Consider the following 21,040-nt stretch of genomic DNA (forward strand, 5'->3'; position numbering starts at 1 on the left):
CAGGAAGGAGCACAACAACTTCTACCACAGACAGAACTATTCCTACCACCACCACGAGTTCCCGTACTTCTACCACAGACAATACTACTACCTCCACCACGAGCACAAGTACTTCTAGCACATAAACTACTACTCCTACCACCACCACGAGTGCAACTACTACTACCACTGACACTACTACTCCTACCACCACCACGAGTGCGCATATTTCTACGAAAGACTTTACTACTCCTACCTGCCCCACGATCACCAGTCCTTCAACCACAGAAACTACTACACCTACCACCAACAGAAGAACACCTCCTTGTACCACACACCCTGTTACTCCTACCACCACCAAGAGCACTCCTACTTCTACCACAGAAACTACTACTCCAACCACCACAACGAACACTCCTACTTCTACTGCAGAAAATACTGCTCCTATCACCACCACGAGCGAACTACATCTACCACAGACACTACTACTCCTAACACCATCACGAGCGCTCCTACTTCTACCACAGACACTATTACTCCAAGAAGCACCATGAGTGATCTCCTCCCTCTACCACAGACACTACTCCTCCTAACAACACAACAAGCGCTCCTACTTCTATCAAAGAAACTATTACCCTACCACCACCACGAGCGCTCGTACCTCTAACAAAGTATCTAGTACTCTGAACACCACCACGAGCTCTCCTACTTCTACTAGAGGAACTACTACTACCAAGACCACGAGCGCTCCTATTTCTTCCACAGACTGTGCAACTCCTACCACCACCAAGTGCGCTCCTACTTCTCACACAGAACATGCTGCTCCTACCACCACCACGAGCAAAACTACTTCTAACAGAGACCTGCTACTCGTAACACCACCCTGACAGCACCTACTTCTACCACAGGCACGGCAACTCCTACCACCACAATGAGCGCTCCTAATTCAACCACAGAAACAAAAACTCCCACCACCACCACGAGCGCCCCTACTTCTACTACAGACACTAGTACTCCTAACACAACCAGGAACGCTCCTACTTCTACCACAGGAACTACTACTAATACCACGGGAACGAGTACAACAACTTCTACCACAGACAGTACTATTGCTACCACCACCACGAGCTCTCCTACTTCTGCCACAGACACTACTACTCTTACTACCATCACGAGTGCAACTACTACTACCACTGAAACTACTATTCCTACCACCACCATGACTGCACATATGTCTACGAAAGTCATTACTACTCCTACCAACCACACGATCACCAGTCCTTCTACCACAGAAACTACTACTCCTACCTCCACCACAAGAGCACCTACTAGTTCCACAGACCCTGTGACTCCTACCACCACCAAGAGCACTCCTACTTCTACCACAGAAACCACTACTCCAACCACCACAACGAACACTGCTACTTCTGCTGCAGAAACTACTGCTCCTACCACCACCACGAACGAACTACATCTACCACCGACACTACTATGCCTAACACCATCACGAGCGCTCCTACTTCTACCACAGACACTATTACTCCAAGAAACACCATGAGCTCTCCTCCCTCTACCATAGACACTACTCCTCCTACCAACACAACGAGCGCTCCTACTTCTATCAAAGAAACTACTACCCTACCACCACCATGAACGCTCCTACTTCTACCACAGAACATGCAACTCAGACCACCACCACAAGTGTTACTACTTCTACCACAATACCTGCTTCTCCTACCACCACCGCGAGTGGATCTTCTTGTACCCCAAAACCTTCTACTCCTACCAACACAACGAGAGCACCTACTTCTACCACAGGCCCTGCTACCTCTACCTCCATCACGAGAGATCCTATTTCTACAACAGAAACTACTACTCCTACCAACAGGAAGAGAGCTCCTACTTCTTCTACAGAAACTATTATTTCTACTACCACCACGAGCGCAACTACTTCTACCACAGACCGTACTACTCCTACCACCACCCCGAGTGTAAGTACTTCTACCACAAACACTACTGCTCTTACCACCACCACGAGTGCAAATACTTCTACCACAGACACTAGTGTTCCTACCACCAACACTGGTGCCAGTACTTCTACCACAGAAACTACTACTCCTACACCCACCACGAGCGCAACTACTTCTACCACAGACATTTCTACTGCTATCACAACCATGAGCCTCCTACTTCTATCAGAGACCGTGCAATTACTACCAGGAGGACTAGCGCTCTTCCTTCTAACACAGACACTACTATGCCTACCTCCATCACTAGCCCTCCTACTTCTACCACCATACCTGCTACTTCTACCACCACCATGAGCACAACTACTTCTACCACAGACACTACGACTCCTGTCACCACCACAAATGCTCATACAAATACGAAAGAGAATACTACTCCTACCACCCCCACGAGAACCACTGCTTCTAAAACAGACACTACTACACTTACCACTATCACGAGAGAACCTATGTGTACCACAGACCCTGCTATTCCTATCACCACCACGAGCACTGCGACTTCTACCACAGAAACTACTACTCGTAACACCACCATGGGCGCTCATACTTCTACCAAAGACACTACTACACCTTCAACCACCACGAGCGCTCATACTTCTACCAAAGACATTATTACTCCTAGAACCACTACGACCACCACTACTGCTATCACAAACGCTACTAATCCTACCACAACCACGGGAGCACCTACTTCTACCACAGACCCTGATACTCCTACCAACACCCTGAGCGCTCCTACTTCTACCACAGAAACTACTACTACTACCACCAACACGAGCACTCCTATTTCTACCACGGAAACTACTAATTCTCCCTCCACCACGAGCACAGCTTCTACTACCACAGAGAACACTACTCTTACCACCACCACCAGTGCTCCTACTTCTACCACAGACACTACTACTCCAAGCACCTCCACGAGCACTCCTACATCTACCACAGACAGTACTACTCCTACCAACAAAATGAGCACTCCTACTTCTACCAAAGAAACTACTATCCTACCAGCACCATGAGCACTCCTACTTCTACCACAGAACATGCAACTCCAAGCACCACCACAGGCGATACTACTTCTAGCACAAAACCTGCTACTCCTACCACCACCACGAGTGCAACTACTTGTACCACAAAATATGCTACTCCTTCCAACACGATGAGAGCACCTAATTCTACCACAGGCCCTGCTACTCCTACCTCCATCACGAGCGATCATACTTCTACCCCAGAATCTACTGCTCCTACCACCAAGAGTGCTCCTACTTCTACCAAAGAAACTACTAGTTCTCCCACCCCCACGAGCACAACTACTTCTACCAGAGCACTACTACTCCTACCACCAGAACGAGAGCCACTACTTCTACCCTAGAAACTACTACTACCACAAACACCACGAGTGCTTCTTCTTCTACCACAAAACCTGTTATGCCTACCACCACCACGAGCGATCCTACTTCTACCACAGACACTACTACACCTACCACCACCACGAGCAATCCTACTTCTACCACAGAATCAACTACTCCTAACACCACCACGAGCGCTCCTGCTTCTACCACAGAAAGTACTACTCCTACCACCAGCACGAGCGCAACAACTTCTACTACAGACACTAATACACCTACAACCAAGATGAGTGCTCCTACTTCTACCACAGTCACCACTACTCCCACCAACACCACGAGCGCTCCTACTTCTACCACAGACAGTCCTACTCCTACCACCACCACGAGCGCTCCTACCTCTAAGGAAGTATCTAGTACTCTGAACACCACCACGAGCTCTCCTACTTCTACTAGAGAAACTACTACTACCAAGACCACGAACGCTCCTACTTCTTCCACAGACTGTGCAACTCCTACCACCACCAAGTGTGCTCCTACTTCTAACACAGAACATGCTGCTCCTACCACCACCACGAGCAAAACTACTTCTAACAGAGACCCTGCTACTCGTACCACCACGAGAGCACCTACTTCTACCACAGGCACGGCAACTCCTACCACCACAATGAGCGCTCCTAATTCAACCACAGAAACTAAAACACCCACCAGCACCACGAGCGCCCCTACTTCTAGTACAGACTCTAGTACTCCTACCACCAACAGGAACGCTCCTACTTCTACCACAGAAACTACTACTAATACCACGGGAACGAGCACAACATCTTCTACCACAGACAGAACTATTCCTACCACCACCACGAGTTCCCGTACTTCTACCACAGACAATACTACTACCTCCACCAGGAGCACAAGTACTTCTAGCACACAAACTACTACTCCTACCACCACCACGAGTGCAACTACTACTACCACTGACACAACTACTCCTACCACCACCACGAGTTCGCATATTTCTACGAAAGACTTTGCTACTCCTACCTGCCTCACGATCACCAGTCCTTCAACCACAGAAATTACTACACCTACCACCAACAGAAGAACACCTCCTTGTACCACAGACCCTGTTACTCCTACCACCACCAAGAGCACTCCTACTTCTACCACAGAAACTACTACTCCAACCACCACAACGAACACTCCTACTTCTACTGCAGAAAATACTGCTCCTATCACCACCACGAGCGAACTACATCTACCACAGACACTACTACTCCTTACACCATCACGAGCTCTCCTACTTCTACTAGAGGAACTACTACTACCAAGACCACGAGCGCTCCTATTTCTTCCACAGACTGTGCAACTCCTACCACCACCAAGGGCGCTCCTACTTCTCACACAGAACATGCTGCTCCTACCACCACCATGAGCAAAACTACTTCTAATAGAGACCCTGCTACTCGTAACACCACCCTGAGAGCACCTACTTCTACCACAGGCACTGCAACTCCTACCACCACAATGAGTGCTCCTAATTCAATCACAGAAACAAAAACTCCCACCAGCACCACGAGTGCCCCTACTTCTACTACAGACACTAGTACTCCTACCACAACCAGGAACGCTCCTACTTCTACCACAGGAAGTACTACTAATACCACGGGAACGAGCACAACAACTTCTACCACAGACAGTGCTATTCCTACCACCACCACGAGCTCTCCTACTTCTACCACAGACACTACTACTCCTACCACCACCACGAGTGCAACTACTACTACCACTGAAACTACTATTCCTACCACCACCATGAGTGCACATATGTCTACGAAAGTCATTACTACTACCAACCACACGATCACCAGTCCTTCTACCACAGAAACTACTACTCCTACCTCCACCACAAGAGCACCTACTTGTTCCACAGAACCTGTGACTCCTACCACCACCAAGAGCACTCCTACTTCTACCACAGAAACCACTACTCCAACAACCACAATGAACACTGCTACTTCTACTGCAGAAACTACTGCTCCTACCACCACCACGAGCGAACTACATCTACCACCAACACTACTATGCCTAACACCATCACGAGCGCTCCTACTTCTACCACAGACACTATTACTCCAAGAAACACCATGAGCTCTCCTCCCTCTACCATAGACACTACTCCTCCTACCAACACAACGAGCGCTCCTACTTCTATCAAAGAAACTACTACCCTACCACCACCATGAACGCTCCTACTTCTACCACAGAACATGCAACGCATACCACCACCACAAGTGTTACTACTTCTACCACAATACCTGCTTCTCCCACCACCACCGCGAGTGGATCTTCTTGTACCCCAAAACCTTCTACTCCTACCAACACAACGAGAGCACCTACTTCTACCACCGGCCCTGCTACCTCTACCTCCATCACGAGCGATTCTATTTCTACAACAGAAACTACTACTCCTACCAACAGGAAGAGAGCTCCTACTTCTTCTACAGAAACTACTATTCCTACTACCACCACGAGCGCAACTACTTCTACCACAGACCGTACTACTCCTACCACCACCCCGAGTGTAAGTACTTCTACCACAGACACTACTGCTCTTACCACCACCACGAGTGCAAATACTTCTACCACAGACACTAGTGTTCCTACCACCAACACTGGTGCCAGTACTTCTACCACAGAAACTACTACTCCTACACCCACCACGAGCGCAACTACTTCTACCACAGACATTTCTACTGCTATCACAACCATGAGCCTCCTACTTCTATCAGAGACCGTGCAATTACTACCAGGAGGACTAGCGCTCTTCCTTCTAACACAGACACTACTACGCCTACCTCCATCACTAACCCTTCTACTTCTACCACCATACCTGCTACTTCTACCACCACCATGAGCACAACTACTTCTACCACAGACACTACGACTCCTGTCACCACCACAAATGCTCATACAAATACGAAAGAGAATACTACTCCTACCACCCCCACGAGAACCACTGCTTCTAACACAGACACTACTACTCTTACCACTATCACGAGAGAACCTATTTGTACCACAGACCCTGCTATTCCTATCACCACCACGAGCACTGCGACTTCTACCACAGAAACTACTACTCGTAACACCACCATGGGCGCTCATACTTCTACCAAAGACACTACTACACCTTCAACCACCACGAGCGCTCATACTTCTACCAAAGACATTATTACTCCTAGAACCACTACGATCACCACTACTGCTATCTCAAACGCTACTAATCCTATCACAAACACGGGAGCACCTACTTCTACCACAGACCCTGATATTCCTACCAACACCCTGAGCTCTCCTACTTCTACCACAGAAACTACTACTACTACCACCAACACGAGCACTCCTACTTCTACCACGGAAACTACTAATTCTCCCTCCACCACGAGCACAGCTTCTACTACCACAGACAATACTACTCTTACAACCACCACCAGTGCTCCTACTTCTACCACAGAAACTACTACTACTACCACCAACACGAGCACTCCTACTTCTACCACGGAAACTACTAATTCTCCCTCCACCACGAGCACAGCTTCTACTACCACAGACAATACTACTCTTACAACCACCACCAGTGCTCCTACTTCTACCACAGACACTACTACTCCAAGCACCTCCACGAGCACTCCTACATCTACCACAGACACTACTACTCCTACCAACAAAATGAGAACTCCTTCTTCTACCAAAGAAACTACTACCCTACCACCACCATGAGCACTCCTACTTCTACCACAGAACATCCAACTCCAAGCACCACCACAGGCGATACTACTTCTAGCACAAAACCTGCTACTCCTACCACCACCACGAGTGCAACTACTTGTACCACAAAATATGCTACTCCTTCCAACACGACGAGAGCACCTACTTCTACCACAGGCCCTGCTACTCCTACCTCCATCACGAGCGATCATACTTCTACCCCAGAATCTACTGCTCCTACCACCAAGAGTGCTCCTACTTCCACCACAGAAACTGCTAGTTCTCCCACCCCCACGAGCACAACTACTTCTATCAGAGCACTACTACTCCTACCACCAGAACGAGAGCCACTACTTCTACCCTAGAAACTACTACTACCACAAACACCACGAGTGCTTCTTCTTCTACCACAAAACCTGTTATGCCTACCACCACCACGAGCGATCCTACTTCTACCACAGACACTACTACACCTACCACCACCACGAGCAATCCTACTTCTACCACAGAATCAACTACTCCTAACACCACCACAAGCGCTCCTGCTTCTACCACAGAAAGTACTACTCCTACCACCAGCACGAGCGCAACAACTTCTACTACAGACACTAATACACCTACAACCAAGATGAGTGCTCCTACTTCTACCACAGTCACCACTACTCCCACCAACACCACGAGCGCTCCTACTTCTACCACAGACAGTCCTACTCCTACCACCACCACGAGCGCTCCAACCTCTAAGGAAGTATCTAGTACTCTGAACACCACCACGAGCTCTCCTACTTCTACTAGAGAAACTACTACTACCAAGACCACGAACGCTCCTACTTCTTCCACAGACTGTGCAACTCCTACCACCACCAAGTGCGCTCCTACTTCTAACACAGAACATGCTGCTCCTACCACCACCACGAGCAAAACTACTTCTAACAGAGACCCTGCTACTCGTAACACCACCCTGAGAGCACCTACTTCTACCACAGGCACTGCAACTCCTACCACCACAATGAGCGCTCCTAATTCAACCACAGAAACTAAAACTCCCAACAGCACCACGAGTGCCCCTACTTCTACTACAGACACTAGTACTCCTACCACCAACAGGAACGCTCCTACTTCTACCACAGAAACTAATACCAATACCACAGGAAGGAGCACAACAACTTCTACCACAGACAGAACTATTCCTACCACCACCACGAGTTCCCGTACTTCTACCACAGACAATACTACTACCTCCACCACGAGCACAAGTACTTCTAGCACATAAACTACTACTCCTACCACCACCACGAGTGCAACTACTACTACCACTGACACTACTACTCCTACCACCACCACGAGTGCGCATATTTCTACGAAAGACTTTACTACTCCTACCTGCCCCACGATCACCAGTCCTTCAACCACCGAAACTACTACACCTACCACCAACAGAAGAACACCTCCTTGTACCACACACCCTGTTACTCCTACCACCACCAAGAGCACTCCTACTTCTACCACAGAAACTACTACTCCAACCACCACAACGAACACTCCTACTTCTACTGCAGAAAATACTGCTCCTATCACCACCACGAGCGAACTACATCTACCACAGACACTACTACTCCTAACACCATCACGAGCGCTCCTACTTCTACCACAGACACTATTACTCCAAGAAGCACCATGAGTGATCTCCTCCCTCTACCACAGACACTACTCCTCCTAACAACACAACAAGCGCTCCTACTTCTATCAAAGAAACTATTACCCTACCACCACCACGAGCGCTCGTACCTCTAACAAAGTATCTAGTACTCTGAACACCACCACGAGCTCTCCTACTTCTACTAGAGGAACTACTACTACCAAGACCACGAGCGCTCCTATTTCTTCCACAGACTGTGCAACTCCTACCACCACCAAGTGCGCTCCTACTTCTCACACAGAACATGCTGCTCCTACCACCACCACGAGCAAAACTACTTCTAACAGAGACCTGCTACTCGTAACACCACCCTGACAGCACCTACTTCTACCACAGGCACGGCAACTCCTACCACCACAATGAGCGCTCCTAATTCAACCACAGAAACAAAAACTCCCACCACCACCACGAGCGCCCCTACTTCTACTACAGACACTAGTACTCCTAACACAACCAGGAACGCTCCTACTTCTACCACAGGAACTACTACTAATACCACGGGAACGAGTACAACAACTTCTACCACAGACAGTACTATTGCTACCACCACCACGAGCTCTCCTACTTCTGCCACAGACACTACTACTCCTACCACCACCACGAGTGCAACTACTACTACCACTGAAACTACTATTCCTACCACCACCATGACTGCACATATGTCTACGAAAGTCATTACTACTACCAACCACATGATCACCAGTCCTTCTACCACAGAAACTACTACTCCTACCTCCACCACAAGAGCACCTACTTGTTCCACAGACCCTGTGACTCCTACCACCACCAAGAGCACTCCTACTTCTACCACAGAAACCACTACTCCAACAACCACAATGAACACTGCTACTTCTACTGCAGAAACTACTGCTCCTACCACCACCACGAGCGAACTACATCTACCACCAACACTACTATGCCTAACACCATCACGAGCGCTCCTACTTCTACCACAGACACTATTACTCCAAGAAACACCATGAGCTCTCCTCCCTCTACCATAGACACTACTCCTCCTACCAACACAACGAGCGCTCCTACTTCTATCAAAGAAACTACTACCCTACCACCACCATGAACGCTCCTACTTCTACCACAGAACATGCAACGCATACCACCACCACAAGTGTTACTACTTCTACCACAATACCTGCTTCTCCCACCACCACCGCGAGTGGATCTTCTTGTACCCCAAAACCTTCTACTCCTACCAACACAACGAGAGCACCTACTTCTACCACCGGCCCTGCTACCTCTACCTCCATCACGAGCGATTCTATTTCTACAACAGAAACTACTACTCCTACCAACAGGAAGAGAGCTCCTACTTCTTCTACAGAAACTACTATTCCTACTACCACCACGAGCGCAACTACTTCTACCACAGACCGTACTACTCCTACCACCACCCCGAGTGTAAGTACTTCTACCACAGACACTACTGCTCTTACCACCACCACGAGTGCAAATACTTCTACCACAGACACTAGTGTTCCTACCACCAACACTGGTGCCAGTACTTCTACCACAGAAACTACTACTCCTACACCCACCACGAGCGCAACTACTTCTACCACAGACATTTCTACTGCTATCACAACCATGAGCCTCCTACTTCTATCAGAGACCGTGCAATTACTACCAGGAGGACTAGCGCTCTTCCTTCTAACACAGACACTACTACGCCTACCTCCATCACTAGCCCTTCTACTTCTACCACCATACCTGCTACTTCTACCACCACCATGAGCACAACTACTTCTACCACAGACACTACGACTCCTGTCACCACCACAAATGCTCATACAAATACGAAACAGAATACTACTCCTACCACCCCCACGAGAACCACTGCTTCTAACACAGACACTACTACTCTTACCACTATCACGAGAGAACCTATTTGTACCACAGACCCTGCTATTCCTATCACCACCACGAGCACTGCGACTTCTACCACAGAAACTACTACTCGTAACACCACCATGGGCGCTCATACTTCTACCAAAGACACTACTACACCTTCAACCACCACGAGCGCTCATACTTCTACCAAAGACATTATTACTCCTAGAACCACTACAATCACCACTACTGCTATCTCAAACGCTACTAATCCTATCACAACCACGGGAGCACCTACTTCTACCACAGACCCTGATATTCCTACCAACACCCTGAGCTCTCCTACTTCTACCACAGAAACTACTACTACTACCACCAACACGAGCACTCCTACTTCTACCACGGAAACTACTAATTCTCCCTCCACCACGAGCACAGCTTCTACTACCACAGACAATACTACTCTTACAACCACCACCAGTGCTCCTACTTCTACCACAGAAACTACTACTACTACCACCAACACGAGCACTCCTACTTCTACCACGGAAACTACTAATTCTCCCTCCACCACGAGCACAGCTTCTACTACCACAGACAATACTACTCTTACAACCACCACCAGTGCTCCTACTTCTACCACAGACACTACTACTCCAAGCACCTCCACGAGCACTCCTACATCTACCACAGACACTACTACTCCTACCAACAAAATGAGAACTCCTTCTTCTACCAAAGAAACTACTACCCTACCACCACCATGAGCACTCCTACTTCTACCACAGAACATGCAACTCCAAGCACCACCACAGGCGATACTACTTCTAGCACAAAACCTGCTACTCCTACCACCACCACGAGTGCAACTACTTGTACCACAAAATATGCTACTCCTTCCAACACGACGAGAGCACCTACTTCTACCACAGGCCCTGCTACTCCTACCTCCATCACGAGCGATCATACTTCTACCCCAGAATCTACTGCTCCTACCACCAAGAGTGCTCCTACTTCCACCACAGAAACTGCTAGTTCTCCCACCCCCACGAGCACAACTACTTCTATCAGAGCACTACTACTCCTACCACCAGAACGAGAGCCACTACTTCTACCCTAGAAACTACTACTACCACAAACACCACGAGTGCTTCTTCTTCTACCACAAAACCTGTTATGCCTACCACCACCACGAGCGATCCTACTTCTACCACAGACACTACTACACCTACCACCACCACGAGCAATCCTACTTCTACCACAGAATCAACTACTCCTAACACCACCACAAGCGCTCCTGCTTCTACCACAGAAAGTACTACTCCTACCACCAGCACGAGCGCAACAACTTCTACTACAGACACTAATACACCTACAACCAAGATGAGTGCTCCTACTTCTACCACAGTCACCACTACTCCCACCAACACCACGAGCGCTCCTACTTCTACCACAGACAGTCCTACTCCTACCACCACCACGAGCGCTCCAACCTCTAAGGAAGTATCTAGTACTCTGAACACCACCACGAGCTCTCCTACTTCTACTAGAGAAACTACTACTACCAAGACCACGAACGCTCCTACTTCTTCCACAGACTGTGCAACTCCTACCACCACCAAGTGCGCTCCTACTTCTAACACAGAACATGCTGCTCCTACCACCACCACGAGCAAAACTACTTCTAACAGAGACCCTGCTACTCGTAACACCACCCTGAGAGCACCTACTTCTACCACAGGCACTGCAACTCCTACCACCACAATGAGCGCTCCTAATTCAACCACAGAAACTAAAACTCCCACCAGCACCACGAGTGCCCCTACTTCTACTACAGACACTAGTACTCCTACCACCAACAGGAACGCTCCTACTTCTACCACAGAAACTAATACCAATACCACAGGAAGGAGCACAACAACTTCTACCACAGACAGAACTATTCCTACCACCACCACGAGTTCCCGTACTTCTACCACAGACAATACTACTACCTCCACCACGAGCACAAGTACTTCTAGCACATAAACTACTACTCCTACCACCACCACGAGTGCAACTACTACTACCACTGACACTACTACTCCTACCACCACCACGAGTGCGCATATTTCTACGAAAGACTTTACTACTCCTACCTGCCCCACGATCACCAGTCCTTCAACCACAGAAACTACTACACCTACCACCAACAGAAGAACACCTCCTTGTACCACACACCCTGTTACTCCTACCACCACCAAGAGCACTCCTACTTCTACCACAGAAACTACTACTCCAACCACCACAACGAACACTCCTACTTCTACTGCAGAAAATACTGCTCCTATCACCACCACGAGCGAACTACATCTACCACAGACACTACTACTCCTAACACCATCACGAGCGCTCCTACTTCTACCACAGACACTATTACTCCAAGAAGCACCATGAGTGATCTCCTCCCTCTACCACAGACACTACTCCTCCTAACAACACAACAAGCGCTCCTACTTCTATCAAAGAAACTATTACCCTACCACCACCACGAGCGCTCGTACCTCTAACAAAGTATCTAGTACTCTGAACACCACCACGAGCTCTCCTACTTCTACTAGAGGAACTACTACTACCAAGACCACGAGCGCTCCTATTTCTTCCACAGACTGTGCAACTCCTACCACCACCAAGTGCGCTCCTACTTCTCACACAGAACATGCTGCTCCTACCACCACCACGAGCAAAACTACTTCTAACAGAGACCTGCTACTCGTAACACCACCCTGAGAGCACCTACTTCTACCACAGGCACGGCAACTCCTACCACCACAATGAGCGCTCCTAATTCAACCACAGAAACAAAAACTCCCACCACCACCACGAGCGCCCCTACTTCTACTACAGACACTAGTACTCCTAACACAACCAGGAACGCTCCTACTTCTACCACAGGAACTACTACTAATACCACGGGAACGAGTACAACAACTTCTACCACAGACAGTACTATTGCTACCACCACCACGAGCTCTCCTACTTCTGCCACAGACACTACTACTCTTACCACCATCACGAGTGCAACTACTACTACCACTGAAACTACTATTCCTACCACCACCATGACTGCACATATGTCTACGAAAGTCATTACTACTCCTACCAACCACACGATCACCAGTCCTTCTACCACAGAAACTACTACTCCTACCTCCACCACAAGAGCACCTACTAGTTCCACAGACCCTGTGACTCCTACCACCACCAAGAGCACTCCTACTTCTACCACAGAAACCACTACTCCAACAACCACAATGAACACTGCTACTTCTACTGCAGAAACTACTGCTCCTACCACCACCACGAACGAACTACATCTACCACCGACACTACTATGCCTAACACCATCACGAGCGCTCCTACTTCTACCACAGACACTATTACTCCAAGAAAAACCATGAGCTCTCCCCCCTCTACCATAGACACTACTCCTCCTACCAACACAACGAGCGCTCCTACTTCTATCAAAGAAACTACTACCCTACCACCAACATGAACGCTCCTACTTCTACCACAGAACATGCAACTCAGACCACCACCACAAGTGTTACTACTTCTACCACAATACCTGCTTCTCCTACCACCACCGCGAGTGGATCTTCTTGTACCCCAAAACCTTCTACTCCTACCAACACAACGAGAGCACCTACTTCTACCACAGGCCCTGATACCTCTACCTCCATCACGAGAGATCCTATTTCTACAACAGAAACTACTACTCCTACCAACAGGAAGAGAGCTCCTACTTCTTCTACAGAAACTATTATTTCTACTACCACCACGAGTGCAAATACTTCTACCACAGACACTAGTGTTCCTACCACCAACACTGGTGCCAGTACTTCTACCACAGAAACTACTACTCCTACACCCACCACGAGCGCAACTACTTCTACCACAGACATTTCTACTGCTATCACAACCATGAGCCTCCTACTTCTATCAGAGACCGTGCAATTACTACCAGGAGGACTAGCGCTCTTCCTTCTAACACAGACACTACTACGCCTACCTCCATCACTAGCCCTCCTACTTCTACCACCATACCTGCTACTTCTACCACCACCATGAGCACAACTACTTCTACCACAGACACTACGACTCCTGTCACCACCACGAATGCTCATACAAATACGAAACAGAATACTACTCCTACCACCCCCACGAGAACCACTGCTTCTAACACAGACACTACTACTCTTACCACTATCACGAGAGAACCTATGTGTACCACAGACCCTGCTATTCCTATCACCACCACGAGCACTGCGACTTCTACCACAGAAACTACTACTCGTAACACTACCATGGGCGCTCATACTTCTACCAAAGACACTACTACACCTTCAACCACCACGAGCGCTCATACTTCTACCAAAGACATTATTACTCCTAGAACCACTACGATCACCACTACTGCTATCTCAAACGCTACTAATCCTATCACAACCACGGGAGCACCTACTTCTACCACAGACCCTGATATTCCTACCAACACCCTGAGCTCTCCTACTTCTACCACAGAAACTACTACTACTACCACCAACACGAGCACTCCTACTTCTACCACGGAAACTACTAATTCTCCCTCCACCACGAGCACAGCTTCTACTACCACAGACAATACTACTCTTACAACCACCACCAGTGCTCCTACTTCTACCACAGAAACTACTACTACTACCACCAACACGAGCACTCCTACTTCTACCACGGAAACTACTAATTCTCCCTCCACCACGAGCACAGCTTCTACTACCACAGACAATACTACTCTTACAACCACCACCAGTGCTCCTACTTCTACCACAGACACTACTACTCCAAGCACCTCCACGAGCACTCCTACATCTACCACAGACACTACTACTCCTACCAACAAAATGAGAACTCCTTCTTCTACCAAAGAAACTACTACCCTACCACCACCATGAGCACTCCTACTTCTACCACAGAACATCCAACTCCAAGCACCACCACAGGCGATACTACTTCTAGCACAAAACCTGCTACTCCTACCACCACCACGAGTGCAACTACTTGTACCACAAAATATGCTACTCCTTCCAACACGACGAGAGCACCTACTTCTACCACAGGCACGGCAACTCCTACCACCACAATGAGCGCTCCTAATTCAACCACAGAAACTAAAACACCCACCAGCACCACGAGCGCCCCTACTTCTAGTACAGACTCTAGTACTCCTACCACCAACAGGAACGCTCCTACTTCTACCACAGAAACTACTACTAATACCACGGGAACGAGCACAACATCTTCTACCACAGACAGAACTATTCCTACCACCACCACGAGTTCCCGTACTTCTACCACAGACAATACTACTACCTCCACCAGGAGCACAAGTACTTCTAGCACACAAACTACTACTCCTACCACCACCACGAGTGCAACTACTACTACCACTGACACAACTACTCCTACCACCACCACGAGTTCGCATATTTCTACGAAAGACTTTGCTACTCCTACCTGCCTCACGATCACCAGTCCTTCAACCACAGAAATTACTACACCTACCACCAACAGAAGAACACCTCCTTGTACCACAGACCCTTTTACTCCTACCACCACCAAGAGCACTCCTACTTCTACCACAGAAACTACTACTCCAACCACCACAACGAACACTCCTACTTCTACTGCAGAAAATACTGCTCCTATCACCACCACGAGCGAACTACATCTACCACAGACACTACTACTCCTTACACCATCACGAGCTCTCCTACTTCTACTAGAGGAACTACTACTACCAAGACCACGAGCGCTCCTATTTCTTCCACAGACTGTGCAACTCCTACCACCACCAAGGGCGCTCCTACTTCTCACACAGAACATGCTGCTCCTACCACCACCATGAGCAAAACTACTTCTAATAGAGACCCTGCTACTCGTAACACCACCCTGAGAGCACCTACTTCTACCACAGGCACTGCAACTCCTACCACCACAATGAGTGCTCCTAATTCAATCACAGAAACAAAAACTCCCACCAGCACCACGAGTGCCCCTACTTCTACTACAGACACTAGTACTCCTACCACAACCAGGAACGCTCCTACTTCTACCACAGGAAGTACTACTAATACCACGGGAACGAGCACAACAACTTCTACCACAGACAGTGCTATTCCTACCACCACCACGAGCTCTCCTACTTCTACCACAGACACTACTACTCCTACCACCACCACGAGTGCAACTACTACTACCACTGAAACTACTATTCCTACCACCACCATGAGTGCACATATGTCTACGAAAGTCATTACTACTACCAACCACACGATCACCAGTCCTTCTACCACAGAAACTACTACTCCTACCTCCACCACAAGAGCACCTACTTGTTCCACAGACCCTGTGACTCCTACCACCACCAAGAGCACTCCTACTTCTACCACAGAAACCACTACTCCAACAACCACAATGAACACTGCTACTTCTACTGCAGAAACTACTGCTCCTACCACCACCACGAGCGAACTACATCTACCACCAACACTACTATGCCTAACACCATCACGAGCGCTCCTACTTCTACCACAGACACTATTACTCCAAGAAACACCATGAGCTCTCCTCCCTCTACCATAGACACTACTCCTCCTACCAACACAACGAGCGCTCCTACTTCTATCAAAGAAACTACTACCCTACCACCACCATGAACGCTCCTACTTCTACCACAGAACATGCAACGCATACCACCACCACAAGTGTTACTACTTCTACCACAATACCTGCTTCTCCCACCACCACCGCGAGTGGATCTTCTTGTACCCCAAAACCTTCTACTCCTACCAACACAACGAGAGCACCTACTTCTACCACCGGCCCTGCTACCTCTACCTCCATCACGAGCGATTCTATTTCTACAACAGAAACTACTACTCCTACCAACAGGAAGAGAGCTCCTACTTCTTCTACAGAAACTACTATTCCTATCCTACTACCACCACGAGCGCAACTACTTCTACCACAGACCGTACTACTCCTACCACCACCCCGAGTGTAAGTACTTCTACCACAGACACTACTGCTCTTACCACCACCACGAGTGCAAATACTTCTACCACAGACACTAGTGTTCCTACCACCAACACTGGTGCCAGTACTTCTACCACAGAAACTACTACTCCTACACCCACCACGAGCGCAACTACTTCTACCACAGACATTTCTACTGCTATCACAACCATGAGCCTCCTACTTCTATCAGAGACCGTGCAATTACTACCAGGAGGACTAGCGCTCTTCCTTCTAACACAGACACTACTACGCCTACCTCCATCACTAGCCCTTCTACTTCTACCACCATACCTGCTACTTCTACCACCACCATGAGCACAACTACTTCTACCACAGACACTACGACTCCTGTCACCACCACAAATGCTCATACAAATACGAAAGAGAATACTACTCCTACCACCCCCACGAGAACCACTGCTTCTAACACAGACACTACTACTCTTACCACTATCACGAGAGAACCTATTTGTACCACAGACCCTGCTATTCCTATCACCACCACGAGCACTGCGACTTCTACCACAGAAACTACTACTCGTAACACCACCATGGGCGCTCATACTTCTACCAAAGACACTACTACACCTTCAACCACCACGAGCGCTCATACTTCTACCAAAGACATTATTACTCCTAGAACCACTACGATCACCACTACTGCTATCTCAAACGCTACTAATCCTATCACAACCACGGGAGCACCTACTTCTACCACAGACCCTGATATTCCTACCAACACCCTGAGCTCTCCTACTTCTACCACAGAAACTACTACTACTACCACCAACACGAGCACTCCTACTTCTACCACGGAAACTACTAATTCTCCCTCCACCACGAGCACAGCTTCTACTACCACAGACAATACTACTCTTACAACCACCACCAGTGCTCCTACTTCTACCACAGAAACTACTACTACTACCACCAACACGAGCACTCCTACTTCTACCACGGAAACTACTAATTCTCCCTCCACCACGAGCACAGCTTCTACTACCACAGACAATACTACTCTTACAACCACCACCAGTGCTCCTACTTCTACCACAGACACTACTACTCCAAGCACCTCCACGAGCACTCCTACATCTACCACAGACACTACTACTCCTACCAACAAAATGAGAACTCCTTCTTCTACCAAAGAAACTACTACCCTACCACCGCCATGAGCACTCCTACTTCTACCACAGAACATGCAACTCCAAGCACCACCACAGGCGATACTACTTCTAGCACAAAACCTGCTACTCCTACCACCACCACGAGTGCAACTACTTGTACCACAAAATATGCTACTCCTTCCAACACGACGAGAGCACCTACTTCTACCACAGGCCCTGCTACTCCTACCTCCATCACGAGCGATCATACTTCTACCCCAGAATCTACTGCTCCTACCACCAAGAGTGCTCCTACTTCCACCACAGAAACTGCTAGTTCTCCCACCCCCACGAGCACAACTACTTCTATCAGAGCACTACTACTCCTACCACCAGAACGAGAGCCACTACTTCTACCCTAGAAACTACTACTACCACAAACACCACGAGTGCTTCTTCTTCTACCACAAAACCTGTTATGCCTACCACCACCACGAGCGATCCTACTTCTACCACAGACACTACTACACCTACCACCACCACGAGCAATCCTACTTCTACCACAGAATCAACTACTCCTAACACCACCACAAGCGCTCCTGCTTCTACCACAGAAAGTACTACTCCTACCACCAGCACGAGCGCAACAACTTCTACTACAGACACTAATACACCTACAACCAAGATGAGTGCTCCTACTTCTACCACAGTCACCACTACTCCCACCAACACCACGAGCGCTCCTACTTCTACCACAGACAGTCCTACTCCTACCACCACCACGAGCGCTCCAACCTCTAAGGAAGTATCTAGTACTCTGAACACCACCACGAGCTCTCCTACTTCTACTAGAGAAACTACTACTACCAAGACCACGAACGCTCCTACTTCTTCCACAGACTGTGCAACTCCTACCACCACCAAGTGCGCTCCTACTTCTAACACAGAACATGCTGCTCCTACCACCACCACGAGCAAAACTACTTCTAACAGAGACCCTGCTACTCGTAACACCACCCTGAGAGCACCTACTTCTACCACAGGCACTGCAACTCCTACCACCACAATGAGCGCTCCTAATTCAACCACAGAAACTAAAACTCCCAACAGCACCACGAGTGCCCCTACTTCTACTACAGACACTAGTACTCCTACCACCAACAGGAACGCTCCTACTTCTACCACAGAAACTAATACCAATACCACAGGAAGGAGCACAACAACTTCTACCACAGACAGAACTATTCCTACCACCACCACGAGTTCCCGTACTTCTACCACAGACAATACTACTACCTCCACCACGAGCACAAGTACTTCTAGCACATAAACTACTACTCCTACCACCACCACGAGTGCAACTACTACTACCACTGACACTACTACTCCTACCACCACCACGAGTGCGCATATTTCTACGAAAGACTTTACTACTCCTACCTGCCCCACGATCACCAGTCCTTCAACCACCGAAACTACTACACCTACCACCAACAGAAGAACACCTCCTTGTACCACACACCCTGTTACTCCTACCACCACCAAGAGCACTCCTACTTCTACCACAGAAACTACTACTCCAACCACCACAACGAACACTCCTACTTCTACTGCAGAAAATACTGCTCCTATCACCACCACGAGCGAACTACATCTACCACAGACACTACTACTCCTAACACCATCACGAGCGCTCCTACTTCTACCACAGACACTATTACTCCAAGAAGCACCATGAGTGATCTCCTCCCTCTACCACAGACACTACTCCTCCTAACAACACAACAAGCGCTCCTACTTCTATCAAAGAAACTATTACCCTACCACCACCACGAGCGCTCGTACCTCTAACAAAGTATCTAGTACTCTGAACACCACCACGAGCTCTCCTACTTCTACTAGAGGAACTACTACTACCAAGACCACGAGCGCTCCTATTTCTTCCACAGACTGTGCAACTCCTACCACCACCAAGTGCGCTCCTACTTCTCACACAGAACATGCTGCTCCTACCACCACCACGAGCAAAACTACTTCTAACAGAGACCTGCTACTCGTAACACCACCCTGAGAGCACCTACTTCTACCACAGGCACGGCAACTCCTACCACCACAATGAGCGCTCCTAATTCAACCACAGAAACAAAAACTCCCACCACCACCACGAGCGCCCCT

Source organism: Balaenoptera ricei, chromosome 16 (genome assembly GCF_028023285.1).
Source record: "Balaenoptera ricei isolate mBalRic1 chromosome 16, mBalRic1.hap2, whole genome shotgun sequence".
Lineage (NCBI taxonomy): Eukaryota > Metazoa > Chordata > Mammalia > Artiodactyla > Balaenopteridae > Balaenoptera > Balaenoptera ricei.